Source organism: Apis cerana, linkage group LG6 (genome assembly GCF_029169275.1).
Source record: "Apis cerana isolate GH-2021 linkage group LG6, AcerK_1.0, whole genome shotgun sequence".
NCBI classification, from domain to species: domain Eukaryota; kingdom Metazoa; phylum Arthropoda; class Insecta; order Hymenoptera; family Apidae; genus Apis; species Apis cerana.
In genome coordinates, this window is record NC_083857.1 from 7,048,353 (window position 1) to 7,068,550 (window position 20,198).

At 32.9% G+C, this 20,198-nt stretch overlaps 1 long non-coding RNA gene across 2 annotated transcripts; it reads right to left on the reverse strand.

The window, feature by feature from the left end:
• Positions 1–4,574: 4,574 nt before the first annotated feature.
• On the reverse strand, positions 4,575–9,175 carry LOC114577136 (uncharacterized). Of its 2 annotated transcripts, none has more exons than XR_003696949.2 (5): positions 8,018–9,175; positions 7,615–7,793; positions 7,143–7,330; positions 5,995–6,333; positions 4,575–5,921 (listed from the first exon to the last, which is right to left on the reverse strand). It is a non-coding gene; the product is annotated as an uncharacterized LOC114577136 (long non-coding RNA). The 2 variants fall into 2 exon arrangements; XR_003696947.2 differs by having other exon boundaries at positions 7,615–7,799.
• Between the last annotated feature and the right edge of the window lie 11,023 nt (positions 9,176–20,198).

A 20,198-nucleotide genomic window follows, 5' to 3' on the forward strand; every position in this document is an offset into this window, starting at 1 on the left:
TTTCCATTCATAAATAAAAATTGATAATCCACTTTCTAATTTCGTTGTCACTATGGCGTGCAAACTTGCCAAATAACGACGATCACGAAACAGACTTCCTCGAATAACGAAAATGTTAGGAACACCAATCACATGTGCGTGCACCTTTTGTTTGGCTGCAAGGACGGCATCAAGACACAACACGTCACGTAGATGAAAAATGTATCTCGTGTTCCACAAAGACGTTAATATCGAAACAGAGTGTACGAATTTCAGGAATAAACAACGTCAAAAGCAGCGAAACATGGCCGAAAAAAGCGTAAAAAGAATAAACGGGAAGCAAGAAAGGCAAAGGAATCGATGGATGCCGGATTATCCGCAAGTGTAAACGTGCAACTGTTGCTCGCTTCTTAGTGGCCGTTGCTCCGTGGAGGCACGAGACGCATAATTTGTGCGCATTACTGCCAAGATATATGAGGTTCCAAGATGCTAACGACGAGGACTATACGTTACTTCCTTCCGATCCTATACGGCTCGAAATTTGCCTTCCAGCGATAATAGAATTACCGGCAGAAAGTACTTCGGATCTCCTATAATTTTCGTTTCTCGAGATCGATCGCAATCTGATCTGCTCGGTTGGTTTCTCGACCGCGTTATCTCGTCGCTGTCGACCGTTCCTGATAATAACGATTATTCTACGCGTCTAAGACGACGACTGGGACGAATCATTTGGACGGTGTGCGAGGGGTGTGATGGCCGGTACGAAGAGATTACGTAGAATGTTTGTCATCCATCGATTCGAAGCTTTAGTTTATATTTTGATCCATCTCGAGAAGTTCCTTGAATCTTCTTGTAAAATCAGTTTTTCTTTTTGTATCCATAAAATACCCGTCTTTCGATAAATTTCAGAATTTATCAATTGATTTTTCTTGTTTATTATTCTTTTATTATTCTTCGACGGATATATTGCATATCATGTGTTCAAATTCAGACAATTCCAACGTTACGTTATGTTTATATTAAGAATGGTAATTTCTGACTGTTATGCAACGTATATCGATTCTTCGCTAAGATTGCTATGAATAATTACGACGATATCGACACTGCACCATATATCAAAAGAAATTAATACTGGCGCCACTAATAATATTTTCACTTTCTTCTATGAGAAATCACTATTCTTCGGTTCAATGCATAATGACAATCGTTGATTATCTACGTAACCATTCCAAATGTTTTTTTCATTTCATGATTTTCGCACCAGACTACATCACATTAACACGAAATGTATACGAAACGAACACTGATTTCAATTCACGGACGCGTTCGATACTTCTCATGGAAAACAACATAGATAATTGTTTGAAACGACATATATCTTTGATAAGAAACGTAAAGAAATATAAAACTCACGGATAATTTAATTTCTTCTCAGACATGAAAATAACGAAAGAATTACATTTATCGAATCGATACAAATCGCAGTACACATACTTAGATAACGGTTTATCTTGTGTATATGTCGTTAGACGATTTGTGGTTTAATAAGAAGCGAACACTTTAATCTAGTTCAACGACAAAGTTTTTAAAATGTCATTTATAAAAAATTTATTTTTCTTTGACGAATAACCGTGTCACCAAATTCACTTGATCACTTGATTTGAAACTCAACACTTCGTGTAACGTTCAATTTTTATCGTCTATTTACATGTGATTCGATCTAAAAATTACTATTTTTAATATATTCACCGAATAATTTTGAATAATTACAATAGACGTTTTCGAAATTTTTCAGAATATTTTTCCGATATGAATATATAATTATCGAAAAAAAAACTCCATAAATTTGCGACACTGAACATTTTCTCAATGTTCCTTCACACGACGCGAACGTTCCACTGTAAAGTTGGCAACTCGTATCGATTACGCGTCGATTTTAAGGAAAATTCACTTCGATCGATTTCTCGATAGTCGGCTCGAAAGGTCCGAACGCGAAACGACAGAAATGCCGAGAATCGTCGAAAATGAATAAAGTAGAACGTTGGTATCGTCCCCGGTAAGCCGGGACCGGCGCTCGCGTGGAAATCAAGAGTAACACTGACTCGATCGTCGAGTTGTGGAGCGATAGGTGGACCGTACGTGCGAGTTGGTCCTCCCGCATGCGAAACGTGGCAAGTTCGGGGTGCGTATGCGATTGCAATGTGCACGCCGGTCGCTGTGAAGCCGCTAATATAAACAATGAAGAGAACGTCAATAGCTACAATGTGTTCAATGTTTTCGATAAATATGGTATCTTTGCTTTTTCTTTCGATGAAATATGCGACTTCGTTATTAAGAATATCTCGCTTCGGTTTAACAACACCGCTCGAGAACTTCAAATCGTTTATAATTTCACCAATATCGTCCTCTTTATGTTGACACTTTTTGGATAAAACGATATTATCGAAAAAAATATTCTCGATATTCCAATCGAGAACGATGGTAAGTTTGTTTTTTATACGCCACTTTCGCGAAAGTTTGTCGCTATTGAATAAGGTTATGTTTCTCTCGTTGAAGAATTTCTTCAAGCAAGCATTAATGAATAACGCAGAGTTCGTTACGATTTCATTAATCGTATCTTTTTCTATCTTCTCATCACCGCGTATATCAAAAGCGATCAACTTTCCGATAAAAATGTCTCTTAATCGTCGAACGACGATCTCTAGTCTGGAAGCGGAATCCCGTTCTCCAGTATTCTTTCGATGATATACTTCGAATCTCGGTTTCAAAGTGTCCTCGGTTATGTTGCAGGCGATGGAATTTTGCGCAGGGTCGATGATAAATTTTGACGTAGTGTCAGAAAAGTTGGAACGACGCATGGCCATACGGAACACCGTGAGGGCCGATGATCGCTGCAGACTGCTCTGTCCGAGAGCAGCGAGGCTTCTCCGCAACGGCGAAACCGTGTACGCTGGTGCTGCTGTCGGTTGCTTCTCCACCACGGCACGAGTACCGTGCTGTCGTGGCTCCTCACCACCACGTAGAACCCTAAATCCTGCGTAACGCACGCCCCCACTCTCCCTGAAACGTTTCCCCACCAACATGCTTCTATCCAACATCCCCGTTGCCGAAGATCGACCGTCACGCAACCAATTCCTGTATTTTAGAAAAGTTGCTTGTGCGCTTCGATTCAGTCGTGAATGAACTTGCTCTTCAACCTGCTGTTCTATAATCATTATAAGACTATTGTATGCGAATTTAAAGATAATATGTTTATTTATTATTCAATCACGATTTATCTCAAAATTTTTACACAACACTATTAATTAATTTTTTTGTATATTTTCAGGAATCATCCGAGATAAATATATTTTTATATTTAACACTTCATCGAAGTAATTACACGATTTATCATTTGATGCATTTACGAATCCAAAATTGAAAGTATTTGACAAATCATCGTGATTTTGCGGCCACCTCTTCAATTGGATGTAATCAATATTTTACTATTGGAAACACACTTCATCGATCGAGCGTAACAACATGTCCTTTGCACAGAGCCAGAGTTCGACGGGTTCTGTTCGAGATGCACCTGGAATGATGCATAACGCGGGGTCCATGCATAAAACATCCCCACTTCTCGGTTCCATGACGACGTCAGACCAATCTCCGGCCACGCGAACAGGCTTAAACTACTTATTTCTTCGCAAGCTGCTTATCTCAATCTTGGAACCGATCGCGAGGTTCGATGCACCAGGCGCGGAGATACTGGTCGCACTACACAGGGCGCCGCTCTAAAAATAGCAGGAAAAAAATTTTAACGCAGAGTCACGCGAATTACCGGATTCCTTTTAATTCCGTAGATATTAACACCGTCCTGGTTTTTTCAGAATATTATTTTCGTTTCGCGAAAACGTTTTAAAAACATATGTCAGATTTAAAAGTGTGGCTTTAAGCCCGCATGTACAATTATGTTTGAAAATTATTAAAAGGAAGAAACTTAATTTAAATCTTGGAATTTTTATCTAAAGAAATATTATATCCATTTTAATCTCTTAAAAATAATCTTTCAATTCAGATTTTTCGTTGTAGATGTGATTGTGATAAATCAAATCAAGGGAACATAATTCTTTTTTAAGTAGAATAAAAGTAGAATTTCTAAATAGAAACATAATTTATATTTTAAATTTATAAATTACATTAATTTATGTATGAGTTTCAAATTACATAAATATGCATAAAAAATTAATTTCACTATGTTATGGAATATTCTATTTAAAAAACAAAATATATATATTTTTATATAATATCGAATAGAAATTAGTAAAAAGCAAAGATTTATTGAAGTTAAAATTTCGGAACCTTATAAAGTTTCGAAACTTTGGAAAATCATTAAAATCGATTTAAAATAAATATAATATTTTTTATAAACTCATTTGAATAATTTCATCGTTTGAATATCTTCATGTATTATTTATATAAATTTGATATTTTTTTATTTTTAATTACAAAAATAGCAAAAACTTTCAAAGAACTTGAAAACTTTATGAAAGATTTCAAAATCCTAAGATTTGTAATATTCTATCTCTAGTGAAAGGTCAATCATTAAAAAAAAGTTATATTTATTTGTAGTATATTTGACAAGACATTTATCTTTTTGTTACATATCTCTAGTAAAATAACTAGTCTTGGATATTTAAAAGTCAACAAGGATAGATGTCAATGAATAATAAAGAGTAACAAAATGAGCCATAAAATGTGACGAACATTCGAGGTTTCACACTTCATATATGGTACGATTCATCTTGCCAAGCATTATGGAGTCTTTATCTTTCGAACTCGTTTAAGACCCGTTTCGGCACTCGATTCTCGTGATTGCATCCGCTTCAATTATCCGTGCTCTTGTTCTAAGAATAGTTTTAAGCATGTTTTAAGGAAACATCCACCCTAGAATTTACTTGCCACTTGTAAATTTTCTTCTCGAGAAGGAACGTAGAAACTGGTAGAACAGTGTTATCTCAAGAAAGATTTAACACCGATATAAAGCAAAGAACGAGAGACTTTTAGCTAGTACTTACATCAGACTTAGAGTTCGATTAAAACATGTAGTTCCTTCCATTCGCTCACTCTTTCAAGATAAAGTTCTTAAGAACTATGCCGACCGGATTTATAGAGGCAGATTATAATTTTTGTTAAATTTAACAACTGTTCACAGTAACAGAAAGATAATAGATCATTCTTCTTACGTAATTACACTTGCATTTGTATCAGATTTTTATCAATGGACCATTATTAAACATGTAAGTATGACTAATTTTGTAAAATCTACGATTAGGATAAAGGATACTTTGTCAAGTTTGACTGTACTTCAACTCGTTCGTTAATTTTTAAACATATTTAAACTATGTGTACGTTTGATTCGTTTAAAAATGAATAAGTTAAATTATTTGATTCGTTTATATTTAAAATATAAAATTTTCAAAAAGTTTCAGGGAACTATAGAAATTTTATAGATTTTTGAAATATGAATTATTTTTAGATTTAACATATTCTATGTTTAAAGATTAATTATTTAAGTTCTGAAGATTAGATCTTTAAATGTAATTTTTTTGTTCCAGACAATTCATTTTTACATTTTCAATGATAATCTGATTCTTCATAATGGAACTTTTTTATTTTTATTAAACGTATAAGCTAATGTGATTAAATTATTAATGTTTTCTTGAATATCATCAATATTCAAACATACAACAAGCATAGATGTTGAGAAATAATACATTAACTATCCATACAATTTGTAAATAAATGATATCATTATTCTAATTTTTTATCTCTTTCTTTTTTTATTAAACTTGTTTTATATTTGCAATATATATTCAGCATATATTCAAATGCCATATGTATCTAATTTTCATTTAATTCGAATTTTCTATAAATATCTAAATGAATAGATAGATAAATATCTATAAAAATAAAAACAAATCATTAATTAAAATACAAAAAACTTAACAATATTTTATCCTTTTTATAACTTACAATTGAATAAATTCGTTGAATTTTTAAAGGAATAGATACTCGTTTCTCAAGGCTTACAAAAACTCGATTATATATTCGATGCACGATCGTCGGCACGCTTCACACTTCGATCGCTGCAAGTCGATATAATTCGGTGATTCTGCACGCAACTGCGATATCAAAGTTATATCTCATACGTGCGGCCACTGTTAAATATACCGAACTTTCAGCGGTGCGATGTTTCATAGTACATCCTCTGATATATAATTATACCTCCGGTTATTTGCCAATAATCATTTCTGTAAATATTCCTTATAGCCGCTCGTTCTTTCTATTTCGAGAAATTGATCTATGGAAATGCTGAAAAAGTTTTTGTATATTACGATATTGTATCTTTAGGATCTTTTTACAAATATTATTTATATATTTTTATCTGATTATCTGATTAGATTTATATCTGTATCAAATATAATTGTCTATCGATAAAGTTACTTGTTTATAAACATGAATTTGTGAATGTTAGATAAATGGCGTTAATTCATAAATTAAGATAATAAAACTTTAATCATGTTTCTTTATTTTCAAAATTGATAAAATTGATTCTTTGATAATCGAATTTTTATTGACTTTTTTTTAATTCTATATATCTAGTTTAATATTAAAATTGATCTATAATAATATCTATTTAAATGTTATATAAAAACAAAAAATTTGAAAAAAAATTAATTTTTAATGTTAATTTTAATTGAATAGAATATATAACATTTAAATAGTGTAATTATGCATGTAATTTAAAATATCTATGTCATATTATGATTGCAATTTTACTTTTTCTAAATCAATACTTTATACAATAAATAGAAATATAAATAATTCTAAGAATAAATAAAGTTTTAATAATAATAGATAGATTGATTATAGATTAAAACTATTTATTACTTAAATTGTTAAAAAACTATCATTTAAAGTTTAGATAAGAAAAATTAGATTAAATATTTTTTTCTAGACGACTAATTATTATCAATTGTATTTAAAAAATGTAGATATGCAATCATAATGAAAATTATTGGAAAATATGTGGATTTTTGCAAAAAAAAACATTAGCTTCTTCTTTTTCTTCGAGAATCACGAATTAAAATCAGAAATGATCAATTCAAAGTTTCATTTACGTTGGCAAATATCAATTCTTGCTTGCAGCAAGAAAGAAATATATGCAAATATCATAATCGTATTATATGATTTCATCCGTAGATAAAAAATCAGCGCCTCGATAACTCAGGTATGATTTCTGTTTTGTTTTAGTTGTAGTATTTATGCAAATTACTTTAACATTCGTCTTTTTTTAATTTGAAGAAATCTGAAACGTAAAATTATTTTTTTTATTATTAAAATCGTTTATGTAAAAACAAGTAAAAATTAATACGAAAGTTAATATTTATTTTTTACTTTAGAAAAATTTTCAATAAAATTATTTTTATTTATTTATTGATTGTATTAAAGTATTTATTAATGTTTACAAATTATAATTTAATAATATTCACAAGAATAAACAATAAGTTTAGAAAAAATTAAGTGAGAAATATGTAATAAATTTTTTATGGATGAAATTTAAAAAAAAATGTAAAATTTACAAGTTCTCACTTTTGTTTTTTTTTTATTTGAAGTTGATTTTTCATCAGGATAGCTGCACTTTCTCTGTCACCTTGCATATTTTATGCACGTATTCCGTTAAAAATTTCTCTTCTATTTACAAAACCTATTTCTGTATTTTATCACCGCATGTATTTTACATTTCTATTTAACTTGTGCCTCAATTTATACTGTAACTTATAAAATATTATACGAAAGTAATAAATTTAACCTAAAAATATTATCAAACATATTTTTTCGATATATATTTAAAAAACGAAAATTTAAAACTGAATATTGAGTTCTCGAATCTCAAAATATTTTACTATTTTCACAAATTTCTTCCATTTATCATATTTCCATACTTTTCGATATAATTTTCTATACAAATAATAATCTTTCCAAATCTGTTCACCTGATCTTTTTAAGAATCACGATCCACAAGTTGAGAAACACTGGTTCAGAGAACCATCATTGGCAAAGGCATTGAACCGATTCGCACAATTCCAAAGAACAGGATACCCATTCGACGTATTGCCTAGCAACCCCGAGTCACCGACGATTTCCCCGATGGGCCACGATGATTCGAGACGGGGCTAATTCGCGAAACAGTGTCGGATGCATCCTAGAGGCTCGTCTCGAACCAACGGACACGCCCTCCTCGTTACCCACTGCTTCTCTCCTTTCCCTTTTTCACGATAATATCTTGGCAAATACCGAGGCAGAGGTACCCTTTAGCCTCGACCAGGCTGCCGCCTGCACGCGTAATACCCTAAAATTAAACAGGCCACGGCGCCAGGGGCGAGCTCACAGTCAACGTTCCCCTGAATCATCCAACTACCATGAATTGGCTGGAAATCGACTAGATATCGACTAGATATCGGACAGGAATCGCCGCTGTTCGATACTGACGTCTCGCGATGGACCGCGTCGACTAATCGATAAGCCTATCGACTCGTCTTGCATCGTTGGTCAAGCAAGACGCCGCGTATCGACGTGCATTCACACACTTTGCTGGTGGTTATACTTTGCATAGACGAACTGTAAATTATTTTATACGACATTCGAGCACCCTCGTTCGAGTTATCTTGATACCGTTCTTTTTACGATAATTTTGATTTTATTCGGAAGAAATATTTATAGTGAATAGTTAACGTTAATGACTGATCGACGAGAAGTGATCCGAATTTAACATCGATAGTTTGTCGATAAAACGATATTTGAATGTGATTTGCTATTGGTCGAAAATTATTAACTTTTGGGAAGATTTTTATCGGTGCTGATTTTTAAGGTTAGATTTTTACATTTATGAAGTTGATTCATTTATTGGATTAAAATAAAACTTTGGAATTGTGCGATGCAAAATATGATTGATCAATAATATTGGATAATTTGTCGATTAAGTGATATCTCATTGATTGATGTGATTTCGTACGGTTTTGTTGGTGTGATTTGATCGAAGTGCTTGCTATTTAAAATTTAGCGGAAATTTGTCACAGATAATTTTTAAATTTAGGTTTGACTAGTTAGACTTTTGTGTTTTTGGTTTCATTTATTGGATTAATTTTAAAATTGTGTGTATAAAATATGATTGATCGGTAATATCGAATGATTCGTCGATTAAGTTTGATTTTGAATAAAATGCTTGCTATTTAAGAAGAAATTTATCGGAGACAATTTTTAATATTTGATTGGTTAAGTTTTTACATTTATGGAGATCATATATCAAATTAATTATGACCATTGGTTAGCAATGAAATCAATAAAGTAGAAACACATAATTCAAGATAAAATCTTTGCAACATAACCTGTCTATTAGATTGTACGGTAGGTGCAGAAATTTTCTCTATAATTTTCTTGTCTCGATTTATTATAGTAAATCATTCAACACATTCTTCCTTCTTTCAATTCTGAATAAAATTATCTGAATAGTCGATTTTTAATAAAAATCTTTAATAATAATGCATAATAATTTAATGAAAGTATATTTAAAGAATTTCGAAATTTATTATAAATTGTATTCTCATTATACTTAACCTATATAATCAAATTGTCTAATTTAATTTTTTGTTGAATTATTTCTTATTCTTATTATTTTATTTATTATTCTTATCTTATTTTTATCTTATTTTTATTAAAATTATCTTCTTGTTTCTATCATGGTATGAAACATTCTCATTAATTTTAATCAATTAATTTTATGTAAATTTTACGTACATTTTAAAGTATTAACTCTTTCATTTAATATTATTTAATATTATTTATATGCAATAGTACTTTAATTATTTATTAATTAAGCGATAAATAATATCACAAGAAAACACTTTTTCATTATCAATAATTAATTAAAAATAATTGTTTCTCCTTTAAAAATTTTGATTCTAAAAGAAATCAAATTATTCTTTAATTAAATCTATATATCATAACAGATTCACAAAATAATAAAATAAACAATAAATGAAACAAGATAAAATAATCTGCTCTATATAAAGTTTATCAAGAAAGTAAAAATTTTAACAAGACCTTGTAGAAAAAAAAAAAAAGAAAAATAGAAAACACAGCAAATACCTCACGTTGTCCAACAACACCATGTAACATCAGTTCTCTCGGTTCGTATGTTCTGTCGGTCTGTTCTTCTGCCATCAAGTCGATGCACAACTCGTTTCGCCTGTCGGATTCAATAGTGGAGCATCTAAAACATGTAGGATGAAAATAGATACGGCAATGTAGCCGGGACATTTTGCGCTTTCCTATCCGTCTGTGACGACGAATTCCGTTTTGCCGTTCCGTGTGAAGTACCGTTTGCTATGAGACGTGAATTCCTCGTATGTTACGAAATTTTCCAGAGAAGAGAACTTTTATCTTTCACTCGTTGTGTGTTCCACGGGTGAGGTTCGAAATTTTGTGTCGTAGCGATCTTGGATATACGTAATACACAATTTTATACCGTATACGTGGTGGAGAAACCGATTATTAATATTATACAGCGTTAAATATTCAACGTACACTTAAATATTCATAAATTGATCTTTTTATCACGTATAATGAGATTTCCATAAAACGTTCGTGCACATGGATTTAAATTAACGTCATAAAATCACGAAATTGATTTCTAAATTATGGAAAAGCAAAATCTCGACGGCGAAAGAGATGTTCAAAATCGTATCTCCATATCGTATTTATCATAACGGATAAGGTATAATGAAAATGTTTTTGTAAATAGACAAATTCGATTGTTTCGTTTATAAAATTGATTAAATCTTCGTTCATTTACTTTGAATTATTAATTACGATCAATTATCATTGAATATAATTTATGAGCATGCAGTTCTCGATAATTTATACGTAAATAGCGATAATAATAATTAATTTAAGTATTAATTTCAATAATTAATCCATTGATGTTGATCAAGAACACGAGAAAGCAATATTTTGGCAGATTTATGCGAATCTTTTGATTGCTTTTCGTTTCAATGGCGATGTCATCGGTGTAGAAAATCCTCGAGGTGCATGGACGCCCACTTAATAACATGTTATCTGGCTTAGTGACGGATTATTAGTCTAGTCCTGTCCATTAGTGCGGATTTTCACAATGAGTCAAAGCTATTCTCCTTAAAAATCTCTTTTGGAGATAACATCTTCTCCGATGCATATTTTTCATTTATTTCTTCTCGTCTCGTGGCAGATTTATATTCCAAAATAAAATACTTAGATGATGATTATACTATATTTATATCTTTATCACGATTCGGTACATTCCATGATCCAATCGTTCATTGGATTTGTATCAAATTATTTTATAAATATAAAAACAGTGATATTAAATATTTATTTTATGTTAGATAGTTATCATAAAATAATAGCAATTGGTTGCAATAATATTATTTATTGTTTTTCATCATTGAAATTAAGATTTATTCAAAAAGGTAGAAATAAATAAAAGAAATTAGAAAAGTTAGATTACATTATATTTGAAAAGAAATATTTTAATTCAAATATTGAATTATATATTGTATGATATAACTCTGCAAAAATTTATATTTTAAACGTGAAGTATAGATAATAATTAATATATAAAATAAGATAATTATTTAGATCAACGGTTACTTGAATAATATAATAAATAATGATACTTATCTCACATAGTTGGTCAAAAATAAACTTTACTTATTTGTTAACTCTAATATAAAGAAAGAAGATATAATTACAATATTGTTTTATACTATATGTATTATGTACATAAATTTTCTATAAATACACATTAATTGCACGATGTATACAAATATTTAATTTGTTTAATATTAATCTTTTCACACTTAATATGCAACGATTAAAGACTTTCCTGTTAGGATGTTTGCATTAATTATAACGTGAACGAATTGTCTCCTATATGTAACCTAGCTTTTAAACAATTCAAGGATGTTTCCATTGAATACGATCATCATTCAAGTGTCACATTTCTTCAGTGTTTGAAAGAATCAATTTTATTGATCTTAAAGAACGTATAAGTCTTTCCAGTTCACTATTTCCTTTTGTAAAAGCTTTTAGTTAGGTCGTTAAATTGATTATCAATAAAGAAATGAACAGTAACAGATTATAAAGATTGAATATAAGAAAAAGAGAGAGAGAGAGAGAGAGAGAAAGAGAAGCGTTTCTTGCTTAATTTATTGTGGAAAGTAAATAGTAATAAAATGTTTATTTTGACCGGAACGTGGCGTGGAAATAATCATGTCTGTTTGATCGTTTATGCTCGTAGCAACAACTGCTGCTTTCTCTCTGAGAAAATTCTTTTTATCGCACGTGTCAATTTGTCACCGGTTTTATTTGATTGCAAGGATCTAACTGTTTCAAAAGGCTCGTCACTCAGCTCTTTCTCCTCGAACGAATCACATCACAGTTTTGTACTTGGTTAATAGATTTGAACAGACGTTTGAAATGGTTATCGACGTTGTATAGGATTCAATTCAGAAATTGGGACGAAACTGGATAGCTTTCTAAGAGTTAAGATTTAAGAAGTTAGAGAGAAAAATTAGGATATCGAGATATATCTAATTAATTAATTTTTAGTTTACAAGTTGAAATCGTAGCAAAATTTGTCGTAAATCTTAAAATTAATCAAGCATTTTTAAAAAAGTGAACGCGCCAGAAATCTGACGAAATTTGATCATTCGATTTCTACAATAACGTAAAATTATTACCGTTATCACTAAAATTTATCCTAAACTTCAAAAGCATTGATTTATTGTCTGTATAAAAAAAATAACAGGCATAATCCGACGACTAATGAAAAAATATTATTTGGCGCACAGAAGAATCTTACGAAACACGATCATTTAATGGGCATAAAAAGCTTCACTATTATATCTAATCATTAAAATTTCTCGTAAATTTTAAAATTAAGTAAGGAAAACAACATAAAAAAGAAAAAAATCTTATATATCTTTAACCTAGAAGCGTAAAAAAATGAGATTCGGCGCAGAGAGAAGGCGCACGAAACACGACTACTCGACGTGTTACACAAGAAGAACCGATGCTTCTCGATGTTCGACAATCGCGTGAGACCTCGAGTTGCATGGTATAATGAGTTACCGGAACAAACCGTTGGTGATAAATCAGAACCATTAGGGAATTGGCTTTCACGATTTCTGGTCGCTTCTTGCATCCGTTGCAAGATTTACGCCGCCCATAAAAATCTTTATCATGGCGTCCTGTACTGGCCTCCTGTTCGACCTAGAACGAGTCCCTGAACGAAACGGGGCTAATATGAATTATACGAAGGCCGTCGATCGAAAAGAAACGTCTTCCTCCCTTTCAACTCTTCTAAACTCTCGTTTTCAGAAGATTACTCTTCACCCACGCTTCGTTTCACGATGATAGGTGATTTTCTTTCTTTCTTTCTTTTTTTTTTTTTTTTTATATAGTTTCCACCCCCTCTAATGAACGGCTCGCGGAGCGGATGGACGTTTAGTGTTCATTCACGCTATCTTCCACCGTTAAAGCGTACTTTCAGTCGCGTAAATAAGGAGAGGTAATTGCGTTGTCCATTGAGATGGACGTTTACGAGATGATCAGGATTGCTTAGGGAATTTTTCTTATGGAGGAGGATGATGGATTTCGTGCGGTAAGAAGAAGAAAATCAAAGGTGGAAGAAATATTATTTTTTAATAGATGACTAAAAATATCTTCTTCTTTGAGTGATGAAGATAAGAACAATTCAGGAAAATAAATTGTATTAGTCATTGAAATAAATATTCTTAGTATTTGACTTTGTTATAAATATCACAGTTTCGAGAAGCGAAGAGGTTTTCTTTAATTTTATTTTCTATTTTGTTGATAAATATGCAATATAAAGTATAAATACTTTTTGTAACCATTGTGTACATTTCATTCGTTTTTTTTTTTTTTTTTGCTTTTTGATTTGCGATCCTTTCTGATCTTCTAATGTAAATTTTTGATAAAATTAATAATTTGGTAAGATCATTTTCTCTTTGTATTTTTACTGCTTTCACTATTGTTGGTACATTTAAAAAATTCTTGACAAATGAATTGTTAAATTCGTTCACCAGCAACGCTTTATACGTTTAACATTTATTAGCATTAAACATTTTTATAAATAAAACGAGTTACTTTAAAGTCAATTCGATTCTTTTTATACGATTCATTTTTACCTGAAAGCAGTGATAAAGAACATGGAAAGATGAAATGATTGCAATTAATCATGTTTAAATAGTGATGGACGATCCGTGATTCAAAAAATATTAAGAAAAAAGAAAAAGAAAAAATAATCCAAAGATATATGAGGAAGATCATATCATCACAAGATCAAACAGGAAACTACCATTAGATCTGATTACAAATAGAAATATGCAGATTTTAACGATTAATACTTTTATGAAGATTGTAAATCACGTGTTACTACCCAATCAACGTAGACAAAATAAAAAAATACTTTGAATAATTTAAAATCGAGATTTATGTTATGGCATGGAAAAAAATTTTTAATTTTTTAATTTTTAGAAAATGAATTTATATAATTTGAATATTTGAATACACGTGGAAAATATTTAATTTAATTAACCTATATAAATAATAGAATCATAATCGACAGAACTCAATATTACTTATATCGAATGAACGATATATTTGCACAAACAAGACGATTCTCCAAGTGGCAATTATAATTAATCGATCAAATTTCAACCAATATTTTTCTCCTCAAAACGAATTTTCGATAAAATAATCTCAAAACGGATAATTTCGAGTAAAAGATCGCCGAACAAACAACACACTACGAAAACATTACAACACCATTACAACAAAGTAAGAAAGCCTGTTACTATTTCTCTTATTGAAAAACTCCTGTTTGGAGAGGGGTTCGTTCATCCGATTTGAGCGTCGCTCGTGCCAATAAAAAGCGCGTAAAAAAAATATAAGTCGATGTGGCAAGAATGTTGGCATAGTGGGAACGCGATACGCATAATTCCTGCCGGTTGACGAGCGGCCATGGGCCGCGTTGAATGAAAATGGAGAGAGAGTCCTCACCCCCCGCGTTTTTCCTCCGCGTATCTATATTCGTTAAAGATGAACACCGCATCCGGGCGGGATAACGAGAAAACTTTACGACTCTTGAAACACCGATGCTTTACGTCCTGGATTTCTTTTTTCTTTTTTTTCTTCCCCTCCTTCTTTTTCCTTCCTTCTATCTTTCTCCCTTTTATTACGCGCGTGGACCAGCTAGCTTCCCGGAAATGCAACGCTGTAAGCAACGTGTTCAGTCGTGGCTTTAGAAGAAACGCGTACACCATTTGTAATAAAATATTCCGGTTTCTATGGAATGGAGTGGCTTCTATTCGGCCGATGAAAGTTAATTTGAATTTAATGAAACGCGTCGCTCTCGTGCGGATGAAGACGGATTCGTTTACGAGACGATTATTTTTGAGAAGGGGAGAAGGGAAGTAACTTTCTTATAACCGTCTTTCCATGACGGTTTAAATGATTAATTTATTAATTTTCTGTGATTTTGTATAAATGCAGATATATATATTGGGATACAAGTGAAAAATATTTTTATAAGTTAAACAGATAGGAGAAGATGAATTAAAAGATTCGATGAAAATGTAATTTCCAGAATGCATAAAATAAAAAACGATAAATAAAAGAAAAAAATAACAATAAGCAAGACGATAAAAATAGGAAAAATTTTATCTTGACATATCTATAATCTTCTTAACTCGGCTATTGAATTATTCTCAATTATCTCGAATTATCTCTTAATTATCTTAAATTTATAAAAAAAAAAGAAAAATTGTAAACAAGAATCTATACAAGTTTCGTGTATATCATGTAATTCGATAAGTTCCTCTAATCCTTACATAAACTTTCTTATCAAAAGAAAGAGCAAGTTGGAAACAACGAAACAATAAAGCATTACATCATTCGAGATCCAATTCCGATTAAACAGAATCAACCTCGAAGATCACGATACCTGTCTTCTCGTCAAAAAAAATCTCGTTTGATCTGAAAAAAAAAAAAAGAAGAAGAAGAACATCGTGGAAGGCATTATCTTCGTCGACTTTCTTAAACCGTATCAGATCCACTTAGCCAATCCTCTGGAATTAACGCAGTCTCGCCGTCGTGAGAAGCTGTAACGCAGCTCATCCTCGTAGGGAACGTGGCGGCATCCTCGAAACCGGCCCTAGCCCGAAAGAAGGGGCTCGAAATTTTTCTCACGATACCTGTGGATCGTTCAGCTCGGTAGTTTCCTTTCGTATTTACTTTCGAGGCACGGGCATAAATTAGTGGTACGTGCCACGCGTGTAACGTACACCCCCTTGTCCCCTGATTCCAGAGATTAGAACAGATTATAAAAGGTCCGCGCTTTTTTCGATCGATTTTCTTTAATATCCGTGAACGCAACTAAACGAGTTGAACGATCGTATATTTTGAGGGAGAATTTTATGTAAGTTTTAGTATTCAGAATTTAAATACATAAAGTGTACGCATTATAAGCGGTGTGTGCTATCGTTAAAAGCGATTGGATTCCTGTAGGGGTAATTTTTGCGGGAGGAGATATATGTGAATCGTAACATTATCCCATACTACTTCTGTATTCAGTAATAGAGAAAATTTAATGGCTGAAGTTATACGTAAAGTTACTTTATTGTTGATAATTTATTGTTCAAAATAAATAATAATAATTGCCAATAATAATCGCAAATGGCCGAGGTGATGCGAAAATCTGATTGATTGTAATAGCTAGGAATAAATATTATTTTAATAAGTAATTTAAATCAAAATTTTTAACCAATTACTTTTTCACTCAATGTTCAGCTATATCACGATGCGATTTCTCCTCTTACAGAAATTGCCCAATTGAGCCAGTTGAATGAGTAAGGTGGCAACTATAAAACAACATCCCACTTTCTTGAATGTTCGAATATTAAAAAAAGAAATCGATTTGTCCCAGACGATGCAACGAATATCGGTGAATATTTTTAAATGGTGTATACCAGATAAACAACGAGATAACTAAAAAAAATATACCGATATCGCAATCCCATATCGGATAATAAATAACATTACATCGATTGACGGCTCGGCTTCTCCACGGTTTCTGTGTCACGTGTGCTCGATTGCTCGAAAATCACGTATGCGTGCAAACGTTACGCACAATTGTCCGTCCGTTTGCAGGGAATCCCGCCCTCGGCAAGGTTGACAGCCACACGAAAAGTCGGTTTTCTTTTTCCATCGGTGCCGTACGATGAGAATCTTAATGTTATAAATACTAGCCGTACCCATCGGCGCGTACGTGTCCTCCCCCCCTCTGGATGCAAATCCGCCGATAAATAACGATTTTTAATGTGTTATTCGTTCCACGCACCGGCTATCGTATTCACGTGTCTCGTCGATCTACCACCTATCTAAGATGCCACGAGGAGATGGAACCTTAGAGCGAGGGGGATCGTCACTTGTCGGAGAGGAGACGTCCGGTATCCGTTCCTTTTTTTTCTTTTCCTTTCTTTTATAACTCGACATTGTTATTCCACGGTTCGCGCGAGAGATCGTGTTGCTCGCGCCGACTGATCGATTCGATCGGAATGATTGAAAATGACGTTAATTAACTATTTGGATTACGCGCACGTGCGCGTATTCGGGTTTTCTATAATACGTTTCTTGTCAGGAGGGGGGTAAATTTGCTGTGCCGTTATATTTTTTAGATATGCGGAAAAATTGACGTGGATAAATTAATACTAATGGGTAGAAGTGGAATAGAGTGGGAAATTAAATTCTTTGTAAGAAATCTTAATCAACATTTTTGTGAAACGAAGAATATTATGTATATTATGAGATAGTTAAGAAAGAATTTTATTTATTCGTACGGAAAGTTTATCGAGTGGTAACAATAATGATTTTTTTCAGGAAGAACTTGGAAAAGGTAAAGGATGGAATTAGAAAGATAATTAAGATAACTCCTTTAAAAACAAATATCGCGTTATAATTACGTTTAAAAGTTGGAGTTCATCTCTCAATGAGAGAAGAATCAGGAAAAGTGATCGTAAACGAAACCGCAAGGCTGACGCGCATTTGCAATTCAAATCCCTTGTAAGTAAAAACGCATTCTTACTTTCAATTTCAACGCCACCGAGTTTACGAGCGCCGGCAACCACATCGTTCACAAATCCGATCATCGAACTCTTCCCCCCCTCCCCTTCACCGCAAAGCTTCGAGCTGTCATCGCGATGTCGTTTGCCCCTTTTTTCCCCCTTTTTACAGCCGCGGTGGAAAAGCACGCCATATTTCGCTCGGGCGAAAACCACGAGATAAACCGCGAATAACCGTGAAAACGAAAATAAAATGGACCGATCTAGAATCGTTCTTCCTGGTTCACCGGAAACGGATGATGAGTCGGGGATGAGTCAAGCCACGTCCCTCTCAACGCGGCGGCCGGGGCTAATCGAGAAATGGAACAAATCGGATCCAACCGGATGAATAATTGTTTACACGAGTTCGTTTAGCGTGTCGGCTGTGCTCTGCGCAGTGTATCCATCGCGCCTACTCATCCGTATCCCCTAGGATGAGAGATCGGGCCGTGTTTCGTGCACCGAGATGTGCTCGATAGCCTTGTTCGGATGCGCAAGGATGATTCGAATGCGAGAAACGTGACCGGCTGATCAATCGAACTTTTCCTTTCCTTTATTCAAATTTATATATGGGCGATGCCTCGTGCTATGCTTATGCAACGTGATTATAGGTCGGTATCGTAAATTCTACCGATTTCTGTGTAAATTCGAAATGATACGTATCGTTTGACGTGCAAGGTTGAATGCTATTTTCGAAATACAATGAAAATAGAAAGATAGAAAGGAAAGAATAAGATCGAGTTTTGTTTTTCAGTAAATTATTTAAATTATCACTTTACGTTCTATGAATTCTTCGCTTTATGATATTTGTTAACTCGATGGTTTTTCGCTCCATCAAATTATATACTGGAATCTTTCAGGTTAGATCTGTTTTACATCGTGCAAAAAATTTTGAAAATATTCGTTGGTATATTTTCAAATATCTAGTTTTAGTCTATGCAATCGTAAGTTTAAAAAGAATGTTACGTTACATATGAAATTTTATGATACAGGAACGAAAACAGATGGATAGCGAAAAATATTCGTATCGCACGGTTAAAATAATATTGTTAAAATTTTTCATCTTAATTGAAATAATACCTATTGATTTATCCAATGATTTATCCGAATAATTTCAAAAATTTCGCTCGCTAATATCAATTTCGCGAACAATGGTACCGTTATCAAATTCTCTCGATAAAATTTCTCGTAACCCTATTAACCACCAATAATCCGGCAACAGTACCTTAGTGAAACGATGAAATATCGTTCTCGAGAGCGTAAAATATCAAGTATAACTTACTTTACACGTGCCTCTCGTATTGTATTCCATTATCGCTCGTGTCTTTAACAAGCACGGCTCTTTACGTATCATAATTTACACACACGGTTATACATAACCCCGCGCTACCGCGTAATCTCATTCCATAACGTATTAAACCGTATTCAACTTCGGTCAATATACGCATGCGCAGAATCTATTATCTATTCCTCGAATCTCGTCTGAACTCGGCCAACAACGAGGAATTAACTCGGTTAATCGGTACAAGCAAACCCTACTTGACCCACAGGGCTTAATCGAGATAATCGATCGAGAACCTTGTTATTCTAACCGCGATAATCGATTCTTGAATACATTACCGTAAAACGTCATCCGACATCGTACGCGAAATCTATTAACCGTAGCACGCGAATCCAGTGATTCTTAATAACGGTCGCATTAGCATAATGCTATTAAACTTCGATCGTATCTCGCCGATATCATTGAGACGCGTTTAATGCTATTGCGGGTCGGTCCACGGGTAATAGAAGTGCATTAACTACGGATTTGCGATCAACAAAAGGACATATATTAACACTCGTGGGGCATTAAATCGTATCTCGTGGCGGAAGATATACGATAAGATACTTGGCGCAGGGCGTGTACGTATATAATTCATCTATTCTATTTGTTTCGGTAATTAGTAGAACACGGAG